The following is a 20,963-nucleotide window of genomic DNA, read 5'->3' on the forward strand; positions in this document are numbered from 1 at the left end:
TAGTGGCCAAATAAACCCTGGTGGGCAGCGCACCACCACTTCCAGCAAGCTGGGCCCATGGCCTTTACGCTCTTGGCTGAGGTTCGCTCCCTATATTTAATGGTAGTGGCAATATAATGAAAGCAATTCCAACACTGAGGAGGGTGCTATTTAATTACTATTGAACCTTGAGTGAGCCAACACTTAGAAAAGGTACGAACTCTGTTTTTATTTGAAGCAAATAAAAAACCAATTTTGGTTTGCTTCTACAAAGCAAAAGACAAATGACACAGGTGCATTGCGTGTTTTCCCCTGTCTTGAGGGACATGGGAACATTTTCTTTACTGGGGCTCCCATGAGTTGTATTGTGTTTTTCACCAGCAGAATCCCAGAGGATCTTCCACTATCAATGTGGTGAGAGGACCACGGTGCCCCCTCCCTGCAAAACTAAAACTTTCCTCTTTGAACAATTAAGATAGGTCTTCTGTGCAGTAGTGCTCTTAAGTTGTGTAGCTGGTTTTTAAAGTAGCTCAGCAATATGTCTATTAGCACCTTAAAGTTTACAACCATCTCTTCACTATAATTGATGCAGTCCAGGCAGTTTGAGATGTCAAAGGTACCCCACATTGAGGACTTTCTTTGTCCTGTTTTCCAGTACAGCCAAAACCTAGCTTGAAATTCAGTCACTGAAAAAGCATGTGCCATTGGTGCAGGATGTTCCATCTGCATAGAAGATTGGGATGACTTAATAGGGTAAGTTGAAGACGGCAAAATCAAAGTGAGCTGTGCTGGCTTTGTAGTTAGGTGACTACAGGAATAATCTCACGTTTAGCCACTAGTCACTACAATATCAAGGCGAAATGACTGTCCGAGTTAAGCCATAATTATGGTCACATTTCAAATTCTTCTAATTTTTTAAATAATTAATTTTTTGATTGAATAAAAGTCAAAGAATGTAAAAAATGGAAGATGTGATTTGGACTGAGAAGTTCTTGCTTTTTTGTGATTCAACGTTGCTAGTTGTCTAGAATGGGTTATTTAGGATTAATCAATCTCCTTGCAAATGGTTTAATTAAATAATGAGAAAATAACACTGTGTCATGGCTTAAATTATAGCTTTTTATAAATCATTATTCAAGACACTCATTTCCTGCAAAAGTTATTATTAGTTCCAATTTAATTGGATTGAACACATCTTTTTTTCATTGGTCATCCTGTCCCATTGGGGGGAAGGGGAGTAGAGGTACGCTGACATTTTGTTTTGCAAGGGACTCTCAGCTGGCATAAAAATGTCATCATTTACAAAGCAGCTGGTAAAATGTTCTGTAGTTAAAATTCCCTATAATGTTGTAAGCTTCTATGGTTGTATTGAGGAAGACCTCCAATCATTTTGGGGATGATCACTGTAGGTGGGTGATTTCAACTTCATTGAATCAATTGTAGATTTTACAAATGTGAGCAGAATCTAAAATAAGTAAAAAAAGAGTTCCCGTCATGCTCTGTGGCTGAGCTAATTTCGGGTTGAGGAAGCAGCGGGATGGTGGTGGTTTGTGTTGAGCCCTGGGAGAATGCAGGCAGCGGAGAGTGGAGAGCAACTTGAAGTGTTGCAGACACTACTCGGAACAAGCTCCGACTGGGGGTCCATGACTGGAGAGCACATTGACCGGCGGACCGGCTGATTGGTAAGGAAACTTAAAATGCAGGAGCAATTTTCTGGTGAAGGCAGAATCTGACTTGCTCCCTGTGAGCTGCATTACGTTGTTACGCTGGACAGCTGGCGATGTAAGCTTTGTTTGCCTTAGTATATCTACAATGCCAATGTGCTTACTGATCTAGGCTGCCCTGAGACATCTTGTGTGTCTTGTGCCTATTATTACTTATGCCTCTTGTGCATTCTCTAGCGTTCCGCTCTCTACGAGCATTACTAAAGAGAAGGAGAGATACGCTAAAAATCAACAAAAATCACCTTCTCGGAAACAGTTATTAAAGGAAAGAAAGGAGGAGAGGAGGTCAGAAACAAGCTTTGGTTTAAGAAAAGGAAAATAACTCTACCTCTAGCAGTCCACTCTTCCGAGGGAACTTGGAACAATCTCTCTCAAGAAGCAAGTAGGAAAATGGAATCCAGTTCAAGCCCAGAAGCTATCTCTCCTCAAACATCCATGGTTGCAGTTGACCTTTCAGCAACTTGCTTATACCCCTAACTGCGGAAAAAAGAAAACAGCCATACCCATTATTCTCATGGGCAATAACCAAGGAGATCCAGGAGGAAAATAGAACGGATCTAAATTGCCCAAGGTCCAATAATGCTCTAATGGTCACCGAGCCACTAGCAGCTCAACCGATTGAGCCCTTGAACTCCAACGATTTAAGCCAACATGGTGGATCTGAGAAGCAGCTACCGCCACCTTAGATCCCCGGCTGCCTTCTCCAATAGAGGTGATCTAGAGTCAGATCTTAAGTGAGCTTCGTGGGATGAAGATCTTGCAAGAGAAAGCCCAGCAGAAAAACTAATGAGCAGTACGAACAAATTAATGAGAACATCCAACAATTTGCCTCACGCATGACTCAGGTAGAGCTGAAAGTTTCAACTTTATAAGATTCTTCCAGTAACCAAGAAGAGATATTTCAAAAAATGGAGATTGAGCTGGAAGATCTGCAGTTAATGATGTCAAAAACAGAGCTTAGTGCTCTAATCTGAGATTCGTGGTAATACCTGAGGATTATGAGGCAGATTCATCTACAACAAAACTGATTTCTGACTTTATCCATTACATGTACTACCAGAAAAGTCTGCTGAAGGTGGAAATCTCGCAATTGTCCAGGCACATTGAGTACCAGGAATCTGGCCTACAAAGGCCAAATACCCCCGAACAATTTTGATGATGTTCGGATCAAGGAACATATTCTATCTCAAGCAATCTTTAAAAACTCTTTTCCCTCAGCAGAGAATTTGCCATTTGGGATTTTTGCGGATGTGTTGATCCTAGCAGCATGAAGGCACCGAGAGTTTGTTGGAATGATTAATGATTTTAAACAGTATGGGGCAATAGGGGGAAAGATGCACCAATCCAAATTAGGAGTGCTATATAAAGGATAATCGCAGGCATTTTTGTCAGTAGAACAGCGAAATAATTTTTGCGTACAATAAACGAGAAAGGAGGGTGGGGGGCTCTCCTGAATTAAAACGTCAGTTCAAGAGGCTCACAAGAGGGGGAAGGAAAGCAAGATATGGTGAACAAAGTGCAATCAGGGGGAAAAAAGAGAAAGGGGAAAGCTTTCACTTTCTAAAAAAGTCAAAATAGCCCTATAATAAATTCAAGCCATTTGGCTGCTCCTCATGGGAACGAACTTGAATGCAGATTCTATTCCTCCTAGATTACCTAGCTGCATTTCACAAGCCTTTTTTGCATCATCAGGGCAGTCAGGGAGGTCGCAATTATGTTCACAAGCCACTGCCAGGGGGGAAGTCTTACAGATTATTCGGGACCCCAGAGCTAGGTGGATTATAGCCAGCTGGAATGTGGGAAAACTGATTTTACAGATTACTAGTTTCTATGGTGTGATAGAGGAGAGTACAGCAGCCCTCGAGGAAGTCAAGAACATTCTCTAGAATCTTCCTGGTTATATAAGTTCTAAATAAACCCAGAGCAGCCAGATGTTTGGCAACATTGATTCAAGATCCTGCATTAATCGATCCCTGGTGATTTATTTTTAATCTCCAATTCAATGGGAGCGGGGTAAGACTTCCATGTTCTCGAATCAATTCTCTGATCACTCGAACCCGGTAACGGAAATTAAGATAAATCCTACCAGCCATAAGTGTCCTAGATGGACTCAAGATAGGCCCCTATTAACTGAGGAAGGATGGGTCACGACTCTGTACGTCAAGATTGAGGAATTTTCTGAAAGGAATATGGGTTCTGGTTCATGCTTCTGTGTCTGAGAAGCATGTAAAGCCTTTATTAGGGTGAGATAATGTCATATAAAGCCAATATATCTAAATTAAAGATGAACCCTGTTAAGATTTTGCAGTGTGATCTAGATCAAGCAACTCATATGTACATAGCTGATTACTCCCAAGTGACTAAAGCTAGGCTAGAAAAAGCTAGACAAGCCGTAAAGAAGTATTAGGATTCTCAGACAATTGTGAATCAGAATACATGCTTCCAAAAATTATATGAAGAAAGCGATAATGCTAGAAATTTCTTAGCCTTGTCAATAAAAAGAGATATAACAATGCCACTATCAAATCTATTTATGATGCAAATAGAAATCAATTTGTCGACCAAGTGGCAGATATTGATGCGGTTTTTCTTACTCACTAAAGGAAACTATATGCTTGTCCATCTTTGCCTACTTTGGCTTCTATTGAATAGTTTCTCAAACTCAAAGATATGCTGCCCTAGACTCAGTGGTGAGCAACAAGCTCACAGAGCAGCCTCTATTACAATTGATGAAATTAGGAAGGCCATTAACCCCACCCAATGGGAAAGTGTGTGGCTGTAATGGATTTCCAGACAAGTTTTTTAATGTATTTATGCCTCAACTTGTCGGCATTCTTGTACAACTATTCAACACAAACTTTGAGGGATGCCAGTTTCCCATGTCCTTTTCTGAGGCAGCCATAGTAAGCTTTGTGAAAATAGGTAAACTTCCTGATAAACCGGGATCATATCCCCGATTAGTTTACTTAACTGCAATTATAAACTGTTTATGAAAATTATGGCAGCTAGAATAACTCCAAAGGAAACACAAGGAGATGACAGAGGGAGTGTTAAAAGTTTTCCGACAATCTCCCAGTCACAGATCTGGGTTGAATCCATCATCTTTCTTTAGCTCACTTCGCCATCCCAGTTCAGAGCAAGCTAAATGCAAATCAGTCTTGATCCTGTTCCTTAAGGGAACAGTCCAGCCCAAACTGCCAAGCCAGGTTTTCCCTGGACCGGAAACAAGCATTCTGGGACCGGTTTCAGGGTAACACCCCTCATCATCCAGGCTAGCTTGAATCCTGTTGCAAAATGAGCAAGGGACCCAGGTCTGGGCATACCCTGCCAACTTAGGGCGAACAAAGCAAACACAAGGAGAAGAACTCCCTCTGCTCAAGAAGTGGTACATAGTGATCATGTCAAGTTTAGGCATTAGTTAGTGGGAGTGGGTCTGATTACACTGTTGAGCGTGACTGAGGAAAGAAAGGGGGACTACATGTCCCATAAGGCCAAGAGCGTATCTTGTCCTACCTCATTTTTCCCTTTTCACTACTTAGCCTCCTCCTTCCCATCACCTGGTGCTTCTCACCTGTAATCATAGTAGAGGGATCGCTTGTTCCGTGAACATCCTTCTCAAGAACAGTCCTGTTTTGGACCAAAGGAAATTACAGGAGGACTCAGACCGCCTAGACGAGTCCTTGCACGCGTTCGTGCTGGAGAGCGACCACGTTCCCTCTCAATTCTTTTTTCATCTGGCGGAGTGCTGAGGATTTCCTGTGCTTCTCCTTTCATTTCCTCCTAGACCTTTGAAGCGCGGACATTGTTTGAATTCCCAAATGTTTGCGCTGGAGCGCGAACGCATTTCTATCGCACCATTAATCACGACGCGATAGTGCTCGGTGCCTCTTTTCCTGTGAATGCGCTGGAGTGCGAATAACCTGTGAAGCCGATTTTCTTATGAGCCATTGAGAGGCTCAGAATACTCTTCCTCAAATCTGGGAGAATATATATCTTTTTTTATTTTCTTGTCAATTATCAAACACCCGCTGGAAGCAGGTGTTATTGGAGACTACTAGCCTGGAAAGGAAATACAAGCCATTGCCAGACATCTGATTCAGATATGTACAATTTGAGGTGACTTCTAGCTGAGAGCTGAAAGGGTTGCCACAGTGCGTGCTCTTCTACTTCTTGGAACTTTGGAGGTTAAGAGACAGTCTTGCTTTCTTTTCTTTATTTTTTACCTTTGTGACTTTTTCTCTTGGAATGATTGTGGCAGCAATTAATGTAACTGCAGTATATAAGCTTTGACATTATATATATATATATATATATATATACATCAGGGTGGGTTAGGGTAGGAACTCGTGTCTTGTGTTGTGTCTTATATACAGGAAACACAGGGCGATCATAGGAGTGAAGCTTACAACTCCAAGGGCCCCACGCCACTGAGTGTTCTCGCTGCTGCAATTTTATTGTTTTGTTTGTCCATTTTTTCCCCCTTCCCATGTTGTGGTATAATCTGTGGAGTGAGCTTGTGTATACTCGCAGGTGGTGCCACATAAGGGGAAAGGGTTACCTAGCATCTCATCGTTCCTGTTGTATCCGGCTTTCAAGTTTAGTTAACCAATCTCTGTTGTGACAGAGTGACAAGCCCACGGTTGCCTACAGCCAACATGGTACTTACTTCAGTGTTGGAAACCTTGACCGCCTTGCGGATAGAGGTGATGCATTTCGGGGGGGGGAGGGGAACCTGCAATTGAGAAATGAGATGGGCACCATGAGATGAGAAGTAGCAGGCCTGTCCCGCGCTAGCCCTTCAGGTTTCAGAGGGCCCTCTTACATTAGGAATTGGACACTACCACTACCTGCATCCCCCAACATGATATAGGATCAGGGTGGGTGTGCAGGAGCATCCACCATCCAAGTGATACAGTCCCTGCAGTTGCCGGTAGCCCCTCCCGAGAGGTTCTTTGGGGATCCCAAAACGTTTGCCATCTTTCTGGGACAGAGTAAACTACACTTCATGTGCAAGCCCGCTGTGTTTCAAGACGATCAGGCCAAGACGGCATTCATGATGTCCTATTTGGGAGGGAACGCAGCCAGTTGGTCCTTTCCCTTAATAGAGAGAAATGACCCCGTATTACTAAATTTCTCTGAGTTTTGTGAGGAGATGCGCAAATTATTTGATAGAAAGGCGCATCAGCGCTCCCTAGATAGGAAACTCATAACACTTAAGCAGGGCACACAAGACCTACTGACATACATAACCACATTCAACCGACTTGTTGTAGAAGTCGATTGGCCCGTAGAAAAAAGGACTTCTTTCTATTACCAAGGGCTGCGAGGTGAACTTAAGGACGTGTTGGCCCAAGTGGTTCATATGCCCTCTACCTGTAATGAACTTATTGACCTCACAGTACAACTGGATCATCGACTCCAGGAAAGGAAGGGGGATAAACAGCGTACCGAAGCAAGGTTCCTGCTTCCTCGATCAAAGCAGCTACCTGAAGAACAACCGCAACCGAGTGATGGAACAGAACCAATGCAAATAAGTGGCGTGCGTGGTCCACTGAGCCCTGATGAGAGGAACTGAAGACGCAGTCAAAGACTGTGCATGTATTGCGTAAAGCCGGGTCATTTCATTAAGGATTGTGAAACAAAAACCAAGGCTACCTACAAAGACAGTAAAGTCAACAAAATAACTCCCTTTGGGGTATTATATTAGCGTACCAATAATGCATTCACCACGCACATCCTACTCAAGCATCCTTGGGTCAATTTATCAGTAGCCAGTAAGTCAGATCCAAGTCTACAATCTGCAAAAATATATATAAACGTTTTTAGCTTTTATTAAGTTGGTTCATAAAATTGAACATATTAAAACACCTTTATGTATTAAAAACAAAACATCATAATACACATTAAAAAACACATAGAATAATAAAGAACTAATAAAATTGCATTTGCAGCAAACTCAAAAATTCAAAATTCATTGACACATAACCACAGTAGTATGTAATCATGGATTCAGTATAGCATTCATAGACTCTGTCAAATAACACAAAGAAACGTGTATTTTTAGGCCAAGAAAAAGCGATGCGTTTGGGAGGGTTTACGTGGATCCAACCACCTTCTTCAGGCTTCTTAGTATGGTTATGACAGCAGTATCAGGCGATCACTTAATCCATATATTCTCTTGAAAGAATCCTTTCAATCAAAATATTTTGGACTCAGGTTAGGAGATCAGTGCCTGTGCCAAAACAAGTCCTTATATATCCATTGGTATTGATAGTCGGTACGTGAAAATGAGGAACAGTCTCAATGATTATAAGCCTCCTATACATAATAGGTGTCCTTTCTAGTACAGGTTGAGTACATGCTCAATACCTTCATTGGTGTACTGTAGAGGAGGTTTATCATCCGCCCGGGATTAACAAATCTCCTGCAGCCTCACAGTCAGCAACCATGCCTACAAAGACAGCAAAGGAACTAGGAACGTGCCTGTGGTGGTGTACCTGCCAGATACTCCGGGAAACTGTTAGGCTAAAAAAAGCCAGAGACCCCTTGTTTGAGGCATGAACCTGAAGAGGTCTTACCCACTGTGGCCAACATGACACAAACTTCGGTGCCCCACATGAATGAGTGTGTTACCATGGAATGGCCAGGAGTGGAGCCAGTGGTTGTGCATACCTTATTGGACTCTGGAGCCACGGGCAATTTTATTGACCAGTAATATGCTCAAGAATTAGGAGTACCCTGCATAAGAAAAAAGATTCCAGAACCTGTGAAGGCCGTGGATGGACCCGTACTAACATCCGGTCTGGTGCGTTTTCATACCCTTTAGATCCTAATGCAGGTCGGAATGACCCATTATGAGCATATACAATTTGATCTCATTGATGCCCCGCATTTCAAACTCATTTTGGGGATGCAATGGCTTACACAACATGATCCCTAAGTAAAATGGGCAGCCCGCACGGTTACAATGAATTCATCATGCTGTTCTGAAAATTGTACCCGCAACAGAGTACAAACGTCTTATCAGATGGGAAATCCAGCTGCACTGCTGGCCAGTGGTTGCGATAAGCAGAGCGTTTGCCTTATCTCCGTACTTCCGGAAGAATACCGGCTTTACAAGGATGTGTTCAGCGAACAAGAAACTAGCAGGTTGCCCCCACATAGGGATTATGATTGCGTGATAGAATTGGGGTCTGGAGCCAGCATACCTTGTAGCCGCATCTATGCCCTCACAGAGGCGGAAACCACCTATCTGCAACAATACCTGGATAAACTGCTATCATCCAGTTTCATACGTCCCTCATCCTCCCCTGCTTCCTCGCCCCTATTTTTTATTCCGAAACGTGAAGGGGGATTGAGAGCATGTATCGATTATAGGGCGATCAACAGGGTGACAAAAAAGAACAGATATCCCCCGCCCTTGATACCCGCACTATTGGACCAGCTGAAGGGAGCCAAAGTCTTCACCAAACTGGATCTTCGTGGAGCTTACCATTTGGTACGAGTGTGGCGTGGGGATGAATGGAAAACTGATTTTCGTACAAAACTTGGGCTGTATGAATATCAAGTGATGCCCTTTGGCCTCTGCAATGCCCCCGCCGCATTCCAGTATTTCATGGATGAAGTATTACGGGGTCTATTAGATGTCTCATGTATCGTGTACATAGATGACATCCTGATATACTCCACATCACTGAAGGAACATGTCCACCATGTGTCAGAGGTGTGAGAGCGCCTTCAGCTTTATGCTCTGTACGCCAAACTTGAAAAATGCCTGTTCCACACCACAGAAGTAGAGTTTTTGGGGTATGTCATCGGGCCCAATGGTCTCTGTATGGACCAAAAGAAGATTCAAGCGATTATCCAATGGGAATCCCCTCCTTGTGTCAAGGCCTTGCAAAGTTTCCTGGGCTTTGCAAATTTCTATAGGAGATTTAGCAAGGAGTTGTCCAAAATCATTCAACCATTGACACACCTGCTATGGAAAGGAGCAGCTTTTTTATTGACAGACTCTATATAGAAGGTATTCCAAACGTTAAAAACCTGCTTTACGAGTGCCCCGATCTTACGGCATCCCGAAGCCAGTCAGCCATTTGTGGTAGAAACAGATGCCACGTATTACGCCATTGGAGGCGTCCTGTCCCAGAGACACCCTGAAACAGGACAGCTTCATCCAGTTGCCGTCTTCTCCAAGAAATTGACCATGTGCTAGGTGAACTACAGCATCACCCACAAGGAACTGTTGGTAATAAAGAGAGCGTGCGAGGAATGGCGACACCATTTAAGGGGGGCCGAACATATGGTGGAAATATACACCGACCATCGAAATCTACTCTTTTTGAAGAGTGCTCGAGCCTTGACTCCTCGGCAGCTCCGCTGGTCACTGTTTTTCCCAGACTTTGATTTTGTGATCAAATATAGACCAGGACCTCAGAACGGTAAGGCGGATGCTCTCTCAAGACCCATGCCTAGTCCAGAAACCAACTCAGCTCTAACAGAGGAACCTCCCATCATTCTTCAAAAGGCTTCATTGCCGACGGAAGTAATGGCTTTGAAGACCTCTTCCACATTTCCAGAAGAAGAGAAAAAACAAGTGGAGGCTCTAGACAAAAATGCATGGGTTGCCCGAGAACCGCTACATCTCTCTATTGTGAACCATTAGTTGTTTTTTGACAAACAGCTTTACGTACCTGAAGGGCCACTGCAAAGACAAGTCTTACAATGGACGCACCACTCTACCTTGGGTGGACATTTGGGAAAACAAAAGGCCCTGCAAAACATGTCCAGATACTTTTGGTGGCAAACACTGCAGAAGGACACTGAAAAATATGTCTCAAATGTTCCATCTGTACGAAGGCCAAGGCTCAACACCAAAAGCCCAGTGGATTGCTCAGACCCATACCCCTACCTCCAGCCCCTTGGCACACCGTGTCTATGGCCTTTATCGTAGAAATGCCTCTAAGCCATTCTTGTGGTCATAGATCATTTAACCAAGATGGGTCATTTCGTAGCCCTTACTAAACTACCCACATCGGTGGAATTGGCTACTACCTTCTTACAACACGCAGTACGTTTGCATATGATTCCCTCGATCCTCATCACCGACAGAGGGACCCAATTCACGTCAAGGTTTTGGAAGGCATTATGTGTCCTCTTGAAAAATCAATGCCAGACTGTCTACGAGTTACCACCCTCAGGCGGACGGCAAAACAGAGAGGCTATATAAAACACTAGAACAGTACCTGAGATGTTTCACATTACAACACGGTGAAGAATGGAGAACGCTTTTATGGACTGTGGCGTTTGCCTATAAACATGCAGACCATTCCTCATTGGGTTGTTCACCCTACTTCTTTCTCAATGGATATCATCCTAACATGTTACCTTTCAAACAGCCAGGGGTGTCACAAACAGCCAGGGGTGCCACAATCCAAGAACACCATGCACATCTCACAACGGTATTACAGAATGCCAAAACACACCTGGAAGTAGCCAGAGGCCGAGATAAGCAAAATGCAGATAAAAAGAGAACCCCAGAACCATCCTATAAGGTATGGATAAAGTGTGGCTTAACACGAAACATCTGAAATTTAAGGGTAACACACGGCTACAACCTAAATTTGTGGGTCCCTATCCAATTACAAGTGTGATCAACCCCATGGCCATGAAGCTAACGCTTGCTTCCAAGTGGCACATCCACCCTGTGTTTCATGTGTCCCTCCTACAACCATGTCTCCCCGGTACCAGATTGCCTCAGAGACCAAGGCCCCTGGAGATTGAAGTGGAGGAAGAGTATGAGGTACAGTACATCCTGGATTCCAAACGCATAAGGCGACGGGTACATTATCTCATTGAGTGGAAAGGGTAAGGCCCAGAAGAGCGCTCTTGGGAACCTAGTGGCCACTTGCATTACTCTGGTCTCCTTAAGCATTTCCACTCACAGTTCCCCACTAAGCCTGGTGGACTGACAAGACGTTGGTCATTGAGAGGGGGTTCTGTCACGATTAGGCATTAGTTAGTGGGGAGTGGGTCTGATTACACAGTTGAGCATGACTGAGGATAGAAAAGGGCACTACATGTCCCATAAGGCCAAGAGCGTATATTGTCCTATCTCTTTTTTCCCTTTTCACTACTTAACCTCCTCCCTCCCATCACCTGGTGCTTGTCACCTGTAATCATAGTAGAGGGATCACTTGTTCCATGAACATCCTTCTCAAGAACATTCCTGTTTTGGACCGAAGGAATTTACCGGCGGATTCAGGCCGCCTAGATGAGTCCTTGCACACGTTCGCGCTGGAGCGTGACCGCGTTTGCTCTTCATTCTTAATTCATCGAGCGGAGTGCTGAGGATTTCCTGTGCTTCCGCCTTCATTTCCTCCTAGGCCTTTGAAGCGTGGACATTGTTTGAATTCCCAAGAGTTCGCGCTGGAGCGCGAACACATTTCTATTGCGCCATTAATCACAACGCAATAGTTCTCAGCGCCTCTTTTCCTGAGAATGCGCAGGAGCGCGATTAACTCGTGAAGCCTATTTTCTTATGAGCCGTTAGGAGGCTCGGAATACCCTTCCTCAAATCTGGAGAATATTTATATATATTTTTTTCTTGTCAATTATCAAACACTCGCTGGAAGCAGATGTTATTGGAGACTACTAGCCTGTAAAGGAAATACAAGCTATTGCCAGACATCTGATTCAGATAAGTACAATTTAAGGTGACTTCTAGCTGAGACCTGAAAGGGTTTCCACAATGCGTTGTCTTCTACTTCTTGGTACTTTGGAGGTGAAGAGACAGTCTTCCTTTCTTTTCTTTATTTTTTACCTTTTATGCCTGTTTTCTCTTGGAAGGATTGTGGCAGCATTTAATGTGAGTGCAGTATATAAGCTTTGACATTATATATATATATATATACATGAGAGTGGGTTAGGGTAGGAACTTGTGTGTCTTGTGTTGTGTCTTATATACAGGAAACAATGCGGCGATCATAGGAGTGAAGCTTACAACTCCAGAGGCCCCACGCCACTGAGTGTTCTCGCTGCTGCAACTTTGTTTCGTTTGTCCCTTTTTTCCCCTTCCCCTGTTGTGGTATGATTTGCGGAGTGAGCTTGTATATACTCGCCGATGGTGCCATATAAGGGGAAAAGGTTACCTAGCATCTCATCGCTCCTGCTGTATCCGGCTTTCCAGGTTAGTTAACCAATCTCCGTTGTGACAGATCAGTGTGTTTTTTTGCCAGGAAGAACTATGGCAAATAATACCAACTTTCTAAACCAGGCAATTGATTACTACACTAATACAAATATGGAAGCAAAGATTATCATAATTGATGATGAGAAAACGTTTGACTTATTTCAATGGAAAAATCTGTTTGCTATGCTATTAAATTAGAATTTTCCTTAAAAATGTGTAAATGTACTGCAGAACTTATACAGTAAAGCTGAAGCTAAAATCAGAATTAACTCTCATACTGCAGGGTCATTACAAATTAGACGAGGCACTCAACAAGGGTGCCCTATACCGCCAGTGCTCTTCGCACTATTTATAGAAACACTAGCATCCTTATTACTGCAAGATCAGCAAATCAAGGCAGAACATTTATTTTGTACCTAGTAGCAGATGAACAACACATCTCAGTAAATTTTAAAACGATTCACTTTTTTTCAGATCTAGGAGGATATAAAATCAACCATTCCAAATCTGAGATATTACTGTTCAACTGCACAGATCAAATTCTTCCATTTGATATGCGTATCCAAGTCTGCAGGATGGGTAATTTAGATATCTGGACATGTTTGGGACACATGATCTTTCGCAATTTTATCAGCTTAACAATGAACCGACAGTTTTTAAGGCTGAGAAACTCTTAAAGCAGTGGCAGCTTCTAACTCTCTCTGTAATAGGGAGAGTCACTGTGACAGAAATTATTTTTCTCCCTTTTTTTTATCTTCCTAAACATATTAATTAAGGTTTCATTTGTTTGATGAGCTAGATCAAATTCTGTAAACTTTTGTCTGGTCAGGCAAGGAGCCTCGCATGAAAACTAGAGACTCTACAGCTATCTATTCAAGAAGGTGGTCTTGCACTCCCCCATTAAAAAACAATATTATCAGGCAGAATTCATGGACTGGTGTGGAAGAGCAGTTACTAGACGAGATTTGTGAGTCAACTTCTATCTTAAACAAATGCTTCTAGAAATCGACACCCAGCTTGTTCCATTCATAAAAATCCCCAAACTTCCAAAGCGTAGCAGATACAAGACTCATTTCATCCTCGTTAAATTTTCTCAATTGAAGGAAGAATAGCAGTTTACCTCCTTTTACCCCAAAATCTTCATCCCATATAGCAGTAGATTAGGTCTCCATATAAGTGAGAAAAGTAAAACAAAACTTGGGAAAAGGCGGTGTTTTGCCGCTTTAGCAACTTTCTTTGAGAAGGGGTTATAAAATCTTGGGACCAAATAAAGTCGAGTAATGCCGGATTCCCCTCTTTGTTGTTGTTTTCTTTTTTCAATTTTGTAATTTTATATAGAATTTACAATCCCCCAAAGATGCTGTGGCTAATTTGATTAGTCATACTTATTATGTGAGGGAGACCAAAGGGGTAGGCAATTGGTACCAGATCTTCCGGGAACAACTGTATGAAAAAGTAGTCCCACAAACTTTACAAAAGATTCAGAATTCTACAGGCTGTAGATTAGATATACAATCATGGCTAGCGTACAACATCTGGGAGCATAAAGCCATTAGGATCGCTAATTTTAAACGCATGACATTTTTGTGTACGTGGCAACTTTATTATACTCCATCTCGTCTACATAATATGTATGCTTCTATCTCTGTTATGAGAAAGAAGTTCCTGGATCGTGGTTATCCACACAGGCTTGTCAGAGATTCTATGATCGCGATGCTTTATTAAGATCAAAAAACCAGCTAATAATGATCAACTTGTCTGCGTTACAAGACATTCAATTTTGGATGAACGCATCAGACAAATTATCAATGCCAATTGCAACCCTACAACTAAAAATAATCTGGCTAAACCCCTTTTTGCACATAAAAGGAATAAAAATATCAAGGATCATATTGTCCACTCTAAATTTGGAAAGAAACTAACCCCCTTGGGATCAAATCAACGGTCCTTGATAAATAATCTTCCGGTACTTGGCACTGTCAAGTGCTCAACATGTAAATCCTGCACCAATATTCTTGGAGGTGAAAATTTTTCACACAATGGTTTCACAACCAAAGCATGTGAAATATGGAACTGTAAAACAGCGAATGTTGTGTATTTTATAAAATGCCCCTGTCGTTTAGGCTACGTTGGGGAAACTTGTAGGCCTATCCAGGTACGGCTTACAGAACATCGATCCGCTGTTAAAACAAAAAAACTTTCAGCACCCTTAGTGAAGCATTTCCTAGAGAATAATCACAAAGCAGAAGACTTCCAGTGGCGCATTCTTGAAAGAATTAGGACACCTGACAGCAAGGGTGAGTGCGTGATCCGTAAAAAGAAAGAAGTCTACTGGATTTTTGTATTAAATACTTTCAAACAGGGATTAAACGGAGATATTCCATGGGAAAATGCGATATTTTAAATCATCTAATACGGTATTTCATTATGTTACATGGGTTTTCATCATGTGACAGGGCTATGGGTTTATATACAACGACCACATTTAACCATGCATTGTATTGATACTTACCATTTGTAATTCATGCCTTCGAAGTTCAATACCTATGAGTGATTTTGAGCTGAATAGTGATTTAATCGTATTTGCCAAATACATAGTAAATAAAATATATGAACAGGAAGCGATTGGCATCCTGAGTATAATGCATACATTTGTATCGTTACTTTGGCGTTTGGTACTAACTGGAACACGTTGGTATTGAACTCTTGTGTGGTCGATTGGGGCTTGAGTGTAGAAGGGCTGTGCTCGCTCCTCCACCCTACTGTTATAGAACAGTTTTATCTTTAATCCTACGCTACACGTTATTTAACTAACACTGTCACTTTTAAATTCACCGCGCTCTAAGTCACATGACTATAGTTACCTAGTAACCCACCCCATACTCCATCTAGTTGACTCTGTCTCTTTAAACTTTATCGTGAGGCATAGCACATGACCACCTAGAGGAACATATTTAAAATCGGGTCAGGCTCAAGGTGGGTGTTGCCGATTCAAGCCGCCAAGAGGACGCTGCCAGCCATCTTCTGCCCGGGCTCGTTAATGGTCGTATCTCGGTAAGTGATTGGTAGTATAGGGTACTGACCAAACGCATTAATTGTAGTAATAGAAATGGTGAGAATCTGAATTGACATTCGGTTCTATTTTTATTTCTCTCTGGGTACATAGACTCGCGTAACTCGAGCCTGCACTACAGCGGCCATCTACAATATAGGAAGTCACGCTCCAGTATACATCGTTGTTTGATCTATATGAAGTAATCTAAACTCATTACGGTCACCCTGGGGACTATCGTGTAACCCCTCATGGTTAGTAAAAATTGCATTGATATCATGAAACATATATTAAGTAGCCGCTATTTATATCAGACACACGCAGTTAGGTACATTTATGCGTCTGTGTCGTTGTTCCTAGGTATCTCATATCAAAGAGAATCATTTGAGCCTAACGAACTAAGTGTTACCGACTATCCTTCGAGTGCACAAGATTTTAATTAACGGAATACATAAAAAGAAATAAACCATCGTGAGGACAACCGTAATAAATGAAAAGGTAAACTTGCAATATATTTCCTTTGAATTTAGTTTGCTAGCTAAAATGTTTTTTTTTTTTTTTTTTTATTTACGACCTGGAATATATCTATGTTTACTTGTATGCCCTTCAGATATAACAATAGTAGGAGACAAAGACAGCATCTCAACGAAAATACATCAGCAAACCGCTATCACTTCGTTCCCGTAAAATATGTTTAAAGATACAATGACTGACAAGTCCTAATTGGTGAGTGCAACGTAATAGCCTCATTTTTGTGAAGACCGAATCGCTGTATAAAGCGTTCGAACCTTTTTAACTCTATAATTATCCCCATCCCCCTCCCTTTCTAAAAATAAAGAAATACAATAACTGCCTTTATCTTTGCATCAATTATAATTAGGTGCAGATTGGAATATCTACAATAAGGCTGCCCTGTATCGATTTATGAAATCAGACCATCGTTATAACAATATCGAATATTGGCAATTGAAAACAGCATCTACCATTTTTAAAGTAAGTCTTTTATGGGAGTCATGAATACTCTCTAATAAGCCAAAATATTGTGACGCAATATTTCTATTTTTATATATATCTTATTAAAAAAAAAAAAAAAAATTAAAAAAAAGATGTCCCACAAAATGGGTTTTCAGCGTCTAGTAAGGCATCAGTTATCCATATGCCTGACCTATCTTGGCTATCAGTGGGGCAGAGTTTAATCCGCCTTACTTTTTATTTTCCAATATTACAATGATATATTGCTAACATACCTGATTAGTTTATAGTGGCAATAATTTGAATGAGGGAACAAGTGTCCCTTAGGTACCACTAAATGCAACTGCTCATATATATATTTTTTATTAATCCTGTGATTAAAATGTAATCCATGTACGCCATGCTTGTTATATCAAGAGGGAAATAGGTTGTCTTGTTATGAGATGAGAACATGTATTTAGAAAAAGAGGTATATGAATGGTTTGAAACTTATTAAATTGTTTTACTGTAAAAAGGAAAATAGTTATATTTTTATGTTTCTTTCCAGAAATATCCGTGGCTCCTGAAGAAGGCGTTTTTCCAACGCCGAAACGCGCGTAGACATTAATGAATGCCACTGTTTGATTTTAATTTGATTATTGTATATATGATTTTATGTAACTAATTGTGTACTATTGGTTTTTATTGAATATGAATTGTAATTTTTTCATGTATGTTTAATTAAAGATAATATAACTTTTTAACAGTTTTTGCCTTTGTTGTTCTCGTCTATTGCAATCCTGATTACCTCTATGTTGCCATAAAATGTCTAGGTTTGATACACACATTATGCTTCTATCTCAGGGGCATGTTTCAGGTGCAAATATTACAATGGGGATTGGTTTCATATTTGTTTTTCATGTACAGTTCTAATTGAAATCTGGAAGCAGATTTTCCAGTGGCTTAGTGAAAAGCTATGGATAGTCTTAGTACTTGACTCAAAAACTGTCCTTTTCGGAATCATTGATATGCTGAAGCTATCTATTTGACAATGACAGAATGTTTTTATTGCATCCCTAGTTGCTAAGTCTTTGATCCTGCAAAAATGGAACACTGCTGAGGCTTCAGTTTTTTCACAATGGAAACTTAAGATGACTCTGGTTGAAGCAAAAGAAAAACTATATTCTGAAAGAATAGGAGCCACAACCAAATTTCTTGCAATTTAGGGTGAGAGGTAGGATTACCCTTTGGTTACGAATATTATAGAGTCTGGAGGCATTTTCTTTTTTGTCTCAGAGGGCTCACTGTAAAGATTAAGAAGAATACGTTCCAAGTTGGATCAGCTTAAGAAAATGTATATGCATATTTATACCTAATCTACATTTCTTAATTTTATTAATGATGTGTCTTGATGAATTGTAATATTTATGTTTCTACTAACTGAGATTAAAAAAATCACACACTATAAAGGTTTAACCCTTGGACCAGCATGCATTCTGTTTTATGCATGTAAATGAAAATACATTATACCTACTAAGGTTGTCACCTTCTAATTGAATACCGTCCATTTTGTTTTCATGCTCTTGAAAGGCCATGAGCTGGAATAAATATTTAGTAAAATCTTCTAAAAACAATAAATAAAAACTAGCTATGTTATCTGACCTTGGTTTCATGGATCCTTGGAGAACCGAGAAGCCAACTGACTGGCAATTTACCTATTTTTAAGGTAGATTTTTTATGGAATTATGGTTCCCGCTTTTCATCAGGATTTTGAGTGGATTTCTTATTAGCATGTTTCTTGGATCCCATTGCAATCCAGCTTGAATTAATCAGCCAAGGAGATGGTGTCATTGAGTATGTCTAGATTGCAATTTGATGAAATCCTGTTGACTGTCTAAAGTTTTTATAAAATACCAAATAGTGTATTCCATAATTATTAATGGAAAGTATACTTCCACAGATCCTATAACAGTTTGTGAGGCGTTAAAGTCACTATTCTTGTCAAACTTACCTGTTGTATGATTGGTTCCTTAAAGTCAAGCCATCAACAGTTAGCTTGAATACAAGTTCAGAAAAAAATACTAATATTACTACACTATATCCAGAAGGAAATGGGAAAATTCACTTACAGTAGGATACCAGATGTACAAGGAGTGAGAGTATAAAAGCAAATTCCTAACTTAATCTGCTATAGAATAGTGTAGTAAAACAGGATTTAATTTATCCTAGACCCAAACATTGGTCAAGTCACTAAGGATTTGGTGTGAATAAATACATTATTTGGCTCATTATTACAACCTTTTCAGAAGATCTAATAGTGCTTCACTTGGCCCAAAATAGTATTGGCTCTTCATCATGCCATCACTGGTGTCTCACTGGACTTATGCATATAAACCAGGAATCTGTGTTTAATCTCATGGTCAAATCTTGGTAGGTCTTGTTAAATTCTCATCCTGTGAGATATCAGACCACTACCAAGGATGGAGATGGAAGCCTTCTGGCTGAGCTGCATAACTAATTCATAAAAGTTCCTGTTTGCACATTTATTTAATCATATCAGTATCTGTGCATCTTTTTGATCAAGAATATGCGAGTTTTTTAAAATCCTGGTACAACTCCCATTGAGCTTGCTTCCTGTAGTCCAACAATACAATTTAAGACAGGCTGTATAATAATTACCAAGAAAAGGGGGGGTTTACTTATGCCTCTTATGAGAACACATTAATGTACAGCAAAGAGAAAACCACATCAATTAGTTAACTCAGACATTTAATTTATGTCATTTGCTTTCAAGCTTTGTCTATTTTGGTTATTTTTTTAAAAAACAAGGAAAGATACATAGTCAACTTCACATTGAGCAAAACAAAATTTTTTGCCAGGGCAAAGCACAGAAACAATGTATACAATCAATGAATTGAAACACGTGAAAATGTGCAAACAAATTATATCAGTAATAAACAATTATTTCCAAAACAGTGAGGAGAAAACAGTATCATCAAATCATGTGAAACAATATAGATGAAGAGGTTAAGTCCCATTCATTAACAACCCAATTTCCTGTCACTATGTCATTAAGGGAACATTTTGTGTGAGTGCAGGAATGGGAACCCAAAACTCAATTTGGACAAACAAAATGACTTATTGCCACAAACAAAATGACTTATTGCCGACGCGTTTCGAATCCCAATGTACAAATCATCGGATTCTCATCAGGGCGTGGAAATATATCCACAGATACTGTTTAGAGAAAAAAGAAAGGGGATTGAATTTAGAAGGATAAGCCTTAACATAAATTGTGCAATTAGCTTTGTCCCAATGAATGCACCCGAGGGTGCAACATACCTCATGCGACCAATAGTTTTTGGTCACTTAGTCATTTTAAAGAATAGTCATCATACACCGTGGATGTCAACCTGCAAGGGAGCAACGTTGCTATAATCAGTAATTGTAATATAGCATGGGGCTTGCACAACTGTGGGATAGTGATTTGCATTTATGCGGAGGAAAATTACCTTCGAATCTGATGCGTCCGCTCAGAGCTCGAGGTGAGGAGAGATTAATTTTCGATCCAAGTGTTCTGTCCCTTTAAATGATCTACAAACACAAAATGTGTATTCTTAGCCAAAACATATTTATGTCGGTGTGGGAGCCCAAAATGAAAAAATTGGATTGCTTACTTTGTTCGCGTTTAATTATGGAAAGGAGTTGTTTCCGTCAGCAGTCCATTTTTAAAACCCTCGGTGCGTTGTGTTCAACGTCTGATATGAGGGCAGAACTGGTTGCAGTATGTCGGATTCAATCCTAAAAACAACGCGTTCAGAATTACTAGAGATTCCTCGTACAAGGCAGCGCGTGTGTGTGCGCAAAGGAGGAAGCGGGTCTTACCGTGAGTGCTCAATTTGCCGCGGTGTCTTCCAAGTCTGAGGCAGGAAAGGCGGTACGCTGCCGCCAGAGCAATTCTGAAAAGACACCCAAAAGTCACGTGGGGCCACCAGCCAATCAGGGTGTGTAGGGGCTTTAGATGATGACGCTAAGACTTGTGGAACTTGTAGTTTGTATTTAAGGGAAA

This window comes from Lissotriton helveticus, chromosome 9 (assembly GCF_964261635.1).
Source record: "Lissotriton helveticus chromosome 9, aLisHel1.1, whole genome shotgun sequence".
NCBI lineage: Eukaryota > Metazoa > Chordata > Amphibia > Caudata > Salamandridae > Lissotriton > Lissotriton helveticus.